General features: G+C 34.1%; 1 long non-coding RNA gene across 2 annotated transcripts; it reads right to left on the bottom strand.

Annotated features, from left to right (window-relative positions):
• Positions 1 to 619: 619 nt before the first annotated feature.
• LOC147513006 (uncharacterized) lies at positions 620 to 7,663 on the bottom strand. 2 transcript variants are annotated; one of them, XR_015217315.1, is made up of 5 exons: positions 7,625 to 7,663; positions 4,217 to 4,347; positions 4,000 to 4,123; positions 2,479 to 2,581; positions 620 to 974 (listed from the first exon to the last, which is right to left on the bottom strand). It is a non-coding gene; the product is annotated as an uncharacterized LOC147513006 (long non-coding RNA). The 2 variants fall into 2 exon arrangements; XR_015217314.1 differs by lacking the exon at positions 7,625 to 7,663 and having other exon boundaries at positions 4,217 to 4,994.
• Positions 7,664 to 8,776: the final 1,113 nt, after the last annotated feature.

Genomic DNA, 8,776 nt, shown 5'->3' with positions numbered 1-8,776 from the left:
TTGCTAACCTGTCAATGCTAACCATTAAATGGTAGGCCTCGGATACTCGAGCTACAATCGGCAAATAAGTGAACCATTTCCGTCTCTAGTAATATCACAACATCTTGAACTTGAATGGTACTCTTTTTGGATAGCTTAAGAAGAAGATTATTACAGGAACGACAATCTCCAAACGCATGATGGGAGTATATATGGATCTTCAAGTCGGAAATGAAGTTTATGAGGTTTCGATAGTGAAGCGCATGCCTATATTAAAAATTCGAAAACCCCACATGAGCAAAGAATATTACATTCACAATTATGGTCATTATGTTAAGTGTAATATACTAATAAATGATATATCGTGTAGCAAAAACTAAAATAAAAAGGTGTTCTGTACATTTTATCAAACAAAAACTACTAATACTTTTTAAATAAATTAAAACGACTGTAGTTGTAATGAAGTAGGAATTCGTTCAGACAACTTACTTGGTTTGATTTCGGAAATCAACTCTATTCTAATTTGAAATCTCGTAAGATGAAGAAAAGTGTTATTTTCGACCGAGAGCAAACAAATGTTTAGATTGAGTTTCTTATTTGCTTCTAAGACTTTCAGTGCAACAAATTATTACATTTTTTTTTAAAATAAAGCCTCAACCAGGATCGATCCCAAGACATATGCAAAGAGGGAATTTGAAGGCATCTACTAACACTACTACGATATTATGTTTGAAGGCATGAAAGAACTGATCAAGAAGTACAAACTTTAAATATTGTTGTCATAACACACAGAAAAATCACTTCCAAGAAAGATTCAAATGGTAATAGGAGAAGTGAAATAATACAAATTAAGGATCAGGAACTGTCACTCAACTTCGTATTGAGTGCACAATTGTAAGTACACTGAGTAACATCCTCTTCAACCCATTGGGAGTCGAGACCTATATGTAACTTCGAGTCAAACTCCAGCACATTCTATGGCACGAGAGTTGCACCTGCCGGGACAAACGCCAGACAATAAGAAATTTAACAACATAATAGATTCCATTAAAAAGCAACAAAGAACCTTAGTCCTAAACATAAGTCATGCACTGTCAATAAAACATTGTAGGATCATAGAGGAAGGCAGAAAACAAAGATGAAGAAAAGTGAAAATAAAAATCTTCATAACAATTGATGAATTAAAACATTTTTCTTCAACATTGTGTCAGTTGATCGAGTAAAATGGATATCCAAATTGTCAAAAGTTAGTAAGAGAAACAACAAAAATTTATGCACCATATGGATTGTGTCTCAATTTGCACTAAATGGCAAAAAAGTTATTAAACAACTATACATTTCGCTTGCACTAAATGGCAAAAGTGAATTGTTTGTTGCAGCAATTTCATGTGTTAACCATTAGGCATAAGATCGGAACTCAAAAGAGACTTGAATCGTTGATTCAGATTGCATATTAATATATCAATTTGGACCTATGATAGAAAGAAAACCAATTCATGTAGGCCTTGATGCCCCTTTTTCCGGTTTGCCCGGCATTGTGCAAATAAGGTTACTCAAAAGGAAACTCCAACCCTTTAAATTTTCTTTAGAAAAATGATATGGTTGGTGTTATATCACAACACCCGTTAGTTATAGTAGTGATTCACTGAAGTTTTCTGAAATAAAGTACGCCTTACAAAAGAGGAAAAATTTTTTGGATGAGAATTCTACATTAAAGGCGTGTCAGAGAGGTGAAGTTTGTGTTCATTGGGGCTACTACTTTGTTTTGTAAGGGTAAAATTTCTTTAATTTAGTGAAGCACTTAAGCCAGTAGCCTTTCTGAATGTGATAACTGAGAACTGTGATTATTCGCTCGATCAACTCTTGGCATCAACTCATTTTGGATGATAACTGGATCATAATTTTCAGATTAAGAGGAAAAAAGGAAAATATCACGTCAATTCATTTTGCATGGCATCTGGATTAAGACATGCGTGAGGCAGTTTCTGTGGGAGTCATCTAGAGTGTGGGGAAGGACTGTACTCTAGGCAAGGTAACCAAGTATGTGTTGTACTTCTACCTCAAGATGTCAAGTCATGGGAACTGGGAAGTAGTAATTACCGGATGCTGAGAAAAATCCAGAATTGGTGGAACATATATAAATCATAGAATGGTAGTAAGAATAGGAACTCACTGCAACAACCCCAAATACACCATTTGGAAAGTGATCACAAGTGTGCAAACAAAAATTAAAACATCAAATACTAAACACTGTATAATCCTCAAAAACGGAAGTTGGATTAAAGAAAATTTACAAATGTTAGCACAGACGCCCCACCCACAAACACACAAAGAGTATATGGTCGAACAGAAAAAGAAAATTCAGCCAACCACATCACATGTAGTAGACTTACATACGCAAAACCAACCACCTCATTCGAAATAAAAAATCAAATGAATCAGTCAGAAAACATAGTACACTTGCAGCAAACATAAAAAATCTGAGAACTAAAACCGCACCTCAATCCCTCAAAGACTTTGGCTAACGGGGATATATAAGTGAGTTGCTCCCATATACATCAACTGTTCCACATTTGCTCGCTTGTTATACATCGCCGAAAACCTCAGACAGCCCAACATTTCAAAAGAAATTAATTCCAGTTACACTTAGGAAGTACGAACCCTACATATCGTAGTTGAAAAAAAAATATAGCAGTTGAAAAACATAAAACAGTAAAAATCATTCAATAAGGGTAGATAAAGTTAAAAGCAGTGCATATCAATGATCTAAGGGTAATGGATTCAGTGTGAATAAGAAATAAAAGAAAATATAGTTGATAAAACAGTAAAAAACCCAGTTTCTGGTGACCTTAGGCGATATCCACTTTGCACCATGCAGTAAGCAAGACTACCCATAATGAGGCTCTCATAGGAACAACAAATAATTTTCTCCGACATTAAACATATTTCGATTAGAAGGCTAACCATAATGAGTCAACGATTTAAGATCGGTAATAGGAGTAGGACTTGGCGGAGAACAAAAATAAGAAGAATGCATTTGAAATAGAAATTGTGACCGAAAAGGAATAGGAAAACTGGACCGAAGTCCATTCCTTCTAGTCCTGACAGATTAAACACATTAATTTAGTTAAGTTATTCTTAAAAAGATATGACAGTTGAACATATTGAAGATCAATGACAAACAAACCAAATTAAGAGTGTAAGACATGTTGATAGAAATCCCATATAAACCATATATGACATGTGCAGAATGTACGTGATGTATATTTGATCTTATAATCATAATTCTGCATTAAAAAGAAATATATAAGGAAAGACTTTAGATGACTACAGTTAAGCAATCATCTCGAGAATACACAGGCATAGCCTAGGAGCAAAAGTGTATTAGCTTTTTTGTGACAGCTTAGCTTGAGCTATATCAGACACGCTATCATTGCACCACTTGATGTTCTCAATAATCAGTGGCAAGAATATATAATACCACTTGTGGAATAAGTTAAAGGCCATCACCAACTTACTTAACATTCATTAAGTTTTGAATAGAAGAATTAGCATGTTCTTGATACAACTCTTTGCACCTACCACATTCCTACTCATCACAATCAAATCTATAGTATGCATTTGTGAAAAGGATGGTCACACTTAAGAAAAAATCAAATCTATAAATTAGAATTGAAACGTTGAATGGTACTCTGAGCATAATGAATGACAATTTTATCAATAAAAAAAAAACAGGTAGAAAAAATAATAGAAATAGCCAACTACTCAAATACAGCCAAATATATTTTCTGAGGCAAAACTCCCATAAAACTTCCAGGGTGACTATCAAAGTAAGACAATGCTATCGTTATTTCAAAGTCATTACAATATCACCTCAAACTACGACACCGGTTTCTCAAGATTAGATCTATGATTTTTTTAAATGAGATTTGTGTTCATGTTACCGATTCATAACAAACAAACAAATAATAAATCACAAAGCTAGAATATATATAAGAAGAAATGGGCTATAGGAAGTACTTGCGTCAGTGACAACGATTTCATAGCTTTGCTTTGTTGTGCGTCAGCCATGCTAAATTATTGATTTTAAAGTCTAACCATTCTATTGAAAGCAAGGTACCACCATTGGAATATCGCGGAAAATCTATACAAAAGCAAACACAATTAGTAATTATTTCAATTAGATCAAATCTAATATCCGATCCGATAAAGAAAAAAGAAGACAAAGATTGCACACCTGTTACACGAAAAACACATGATATCTTTTGTTCTTTGAACGTGTTATACAAACTTCTACCTCAGAGACTTTGAAAAACAAAAATAGCAACCACGTCACTTGCGAAACTATCAGTTCATTAATAGCCAAATCTGATATTCATACACACCATGGAGTATCAAAAGGGGGAGCCAACAAATATCCACAGTTAACAATTCAAATCTTAAGAATGAAATATTACTAATTGCATCCCAATCTATTCATTTTCAGAGACAATTACTACATTCGAGCCTATTTTGTGAGAAAAACAAATTCGTAAATCTGACAAATTACTACCTTCGGACCCCTATTTTGTGAGAAAAATAGATTCCTAAATCAACTTTTGTAACAAAAATACAAACTACATTGTATAGAATTGAAAATGGAAAAGAGATATATTATTAATTGAGAGAAAAGAAAGGGAATGACAATGCCAGCATGACCGCCAAAAAATGGAGCACTAACACACGTAAATCACCGAAACGAATTGACAAAGCAAACAAATCTAAGATCGCCACTTCAACAATCCAAAGAGAGCTAGAAAAACAGATCAAACATTTAACTAACAAAAACACGGATTTACACATACCAAAAACATTAACTTTCACCAAAATGACAATATATAGATCACATAGATGATCAAGAACCAAGACCATTAGTATTCCTGATCAAATGCTTTATATGAAAACTAAACAAAACACAGAAAATAAAAGAGCCTAGACTCTTTCAATAAGAAGACACTTATAAACCTTAAATCTCTAAGATAAGCACATTACAATAGCTTGTTAAATGAGTAGGTAGCTAGTTTATTGCATTTATGTTGATATTTGGATTCCCCCATTTTTTGTTATGGTGCATATAGTAATCCGTGGCAACCGCGTGATCGTGTTCCATAAATCAAAGCCCAAGTCTTTATTTTTAGAAGTTGTTACTTCTTTTTGTTTTGTTTTTTTGGGTTTTCTTAATTTGTTTCTTTGCTACTATTAATTTAGATATGGTCCAAGTAGATTAGTGTAGTAGGTATTTAGTTAGCATCTTCTTTGTGTTGAGTTGGAAGAAAATTGATCGTAGGATGTACCCCACAACATTTTTGTCTTTTTAGTGTCAAATCAATTAATAAAAGCTGTGAATCTGCAAATCTTTGCAAGGTGTCGTGATAAGAAACTTCTTTTAATGAAACCCTAATTTACTTTCGAATATCCACAAAACCTCCTTTGACAAAACCCTAATATACTTGCTTATTTGTTGTGCAGTGGTTGAAGAATCACAATGCATATTGGAATGTGGGTGGAGAAAGGTATCGATTGGTACATGACTTGTAACTTTCTTACGGTTCTATCTTGAAGATGTTCGATCAGAATTTCGATTGTTTAACTTGTTTTCGGTGCAGTAATTATATAGTCCTATCAATATTTTGTAAGTTTCAGTTGGAACAATACTTTTAAATAGGTGGTTTATGAAACTATTAATTTACTTGAATGTCTTTTTGTATGTTATTTTTCGAAACTTGAGTTATTTAAGAAGCTTTTGGAACTAACTTCGGCATGTTCAGGGAAACCTATCAGTCCTTAAAAAGTGTCAAAAGCGTTTTAGCTTTAGACCTAGAGATGTTTTGTTAGAAGGCGATAGAGACTGTATACCTTCAATTGGAAGAAATATTGTTGGTTGATAAAAGAAAAGCAAGGAATGGCTAGGTGATGGAGACAAACAATTGAATTTTCATTCTCTACTTGAGCTAAGGTATGAGCGGAACATGATACCACTTTTCTGAGAAGTTGGGAAGTGTACTTTATTCTTTAGGTTTCTAATTTGTGACCATGTTCCTTTTTTCCTCATTTGCTTTCGGAATCATTGTTTTTATTTGTTTTTGTATTTGTTTCTCTTATTTTTTGTTGTTGTTATTATTACTATTATTATAATTATTAGTATTTATTATTGTTATTATTATTACCTTGTTGTCAATATATTTATATTTGTGTGTGTGTGTGTGGAAGGGGAGGGGTGTAAGTGAAAAGTATAAGTAGTTCATGAGAAAGTGAAGCCTAAGAAGGAGTATGTGATACGGCGGGGGTCAATTGTGGAAGCTTGACATGCTTATTGTTGTTTAATCATAAATAATATCGTGCTACTACTCCCCAACCATGTTGTTAGCCAAATCTTTGACTACTATAAGATTGGTAAGAAGTGTTAAAAGGACAATTATCAAGTGTTTGAAAAACCGGTTAAGTAGTGATTATAAATATCTAAATATGTGTTCAATCTTTGATTAATGAAGGGATCCCATAATGAGTACACAAATTTCTCTTTTAAACAATTTTTTTTTTTCTGCATCGATCGAATGTCCTAGTGGACTGATGATCCTTAATATTCTAGACATCACGGTTTAATATAGATCGACAATAACTATAGCTGACAAAGTTGTCAATAAAGTAGATCATCTTCACTCCCAATATACAAAATAATGTTCCACGGATCTTGATTTCAAGTACACATAATAATGTTTGTTTCAACCTCCCATGGCCATAGATACTAAATGCTCCCTTATCATTTCGTGTTTGTTTTCACTGGGCTACCACGAGAATAGATGAGGGTTCTGAGACCGTTGGATGTGTGATCAACGGTCGAAAAGTATATAATAGATTTTCCATCAACCTACAAGTACTTAGAAATAAAAGAAAGAATACAAACCAAAGCAAAGCGAAAAAAAAAAACAAAATCTAATGGTTCGGGTAGTACGGGCGAGGACATATTGAGAAACACGGAAATCCAACATCCTCGGTGAAAACCATGTATAACCAAGCTGCTAACTAATACAATTGTTGTAAGGCGAGGAGAGCATGTATATCAAATGTGGCGAGGTTATCTCGGCTGAATTTAAAATATGTCCCTATAAAAATTTCTGTATTTAAAATAGCGGTGGCTGAACTTCTTTGGCCGAAAACCATGCAAAAGCGGGAAAACACACATATAAATAAAACAATAGTCAAGTAGTCAACAATGATTCACAAGCTGCATTGCCTAAACCAAATGATACAATATGCACCTTTGAAAAGTGGAGTCAAATAATTCATATTCAATAGTCCCTTAAGAATGCTCCAATATCAATCACAAATATAGTTAGATCACAAGCTCCTGCATACTTTTCTGTCTTGAAGATTAAAAAAAAAAAAAAATAGTGTTGATCATATATTATCACGTCGATAAAAGTAAAGTTTCTCTCTTGGTCTAAAGAAGTGAGGAGGATCTGAGGATAATTTAATAGTTAATAAAATGTTGAGGTACATATCTGATTATATGGGACATCCAACAAAATGTAAAGGCAGTAAGAGGTAAGTACATTACTTCCTCGGTAAGAGTGAGGTACATATTACTTAATAATTAATTGCACACCTGAAAAATGTTTAGCCAAGCCCCAATTGTTATAGAAGCCACGAGGTATAGGCCTTTTCAAAGATAGCAAGCGGTTTTAATGCATCCATTCGATCTACGTGATATTATGCTCTGAAGGAAAATGAAGTCTAACCATATCATTGAGGAAGCAAACCCAATAATATACTAATACAATGTCAAAATTAAGCGATCCATCATAAGCGATACGATGATGGGTGTTGGGCAAAAGCAGAAAAGCATTCTCATGTATAATGAACTATAATAAGCGACTCGAAAACCAATGGCTGAGAAGTCTTACTTCCATTTAGAAAATGATGATATATCCAATGGGCTTTACAAGACTATAATTAGGATTTCACTGATGCAGTTAAGGATACCCAGGCAATACTCCATATCAAAATACAGGGTAAGAGGCACATAGCTCACAGATCAATTATAGTCATGCTAAAATAATAACTATTTTTTATCATTGTTTCCATGATGTCATCTAAGAAGCATACCAATTTCTAAACTAACACCTTCTTACTATTCACTTAGTTAGTATAGGACTCATGGGAGTCTTGGGATGCAAGAGGTGGAGAGGCCCTCCATAAAGTGCATGAGCATAAAAATTGTCCTCATGTGGCAAGGAATATCCATGTGGAGGCGATTGGCAATTGCTCAAACAAAATCCTTTGAGTTACCTCTTGAAAAGAGTCCTCCAAAGCTACGGGGGGAAAACATCTGAACTAATGTAGTAACATCACGGACATCTGAACAACTGAACAAGCTGAACTCTTTCTAATTCAAATTTGAGAACAAAGACTAGTTGATACGGTTCTATGAGACATTCGACATGTTCCCCACACTAAAGGCTGCACCTACTCATTGTGAGACTTAGAAGGTATACTTCTAATCGCACACATTGAGCCCCTTACCCGTTTTTATAGTGGGCAAGTCAAACCCCTAAGAACATGACTAAACAACTAATAGTACCGCCACCTTCCACTGATTTACACGCTTAATGTGTGTTACTATGTGTGTGTGCTTAATGTAAAGAACATAATAACCACAATAAAATAAATTTCCCCTCACCTTCAATCCATGTACATAATCACCGCTTATAATAAGCGGACTCTTAGCAGACTCTCCATTCCAGTCCCCATTCCATCT

The sequence above is a fragment of the Coptis chinensis genome, chromosome 3, assembly GCF_015680905.1.
Source record: "Coptis chinensis isolate HL-2020 chromosome 3, ASM1568090v1, whole genome shotgun sequence".
Taxonomy (NCBI): domain Eukaryota; kingdom Viridiplantae; phylum Streptophyta; class Magnoliopsida; order Ranunculales; family Ranunculaceae; genus Coptis; species Coptis chinensis.
This window is presented reverse-complemented; position numbering and strand designations above follow the sequence as displayed.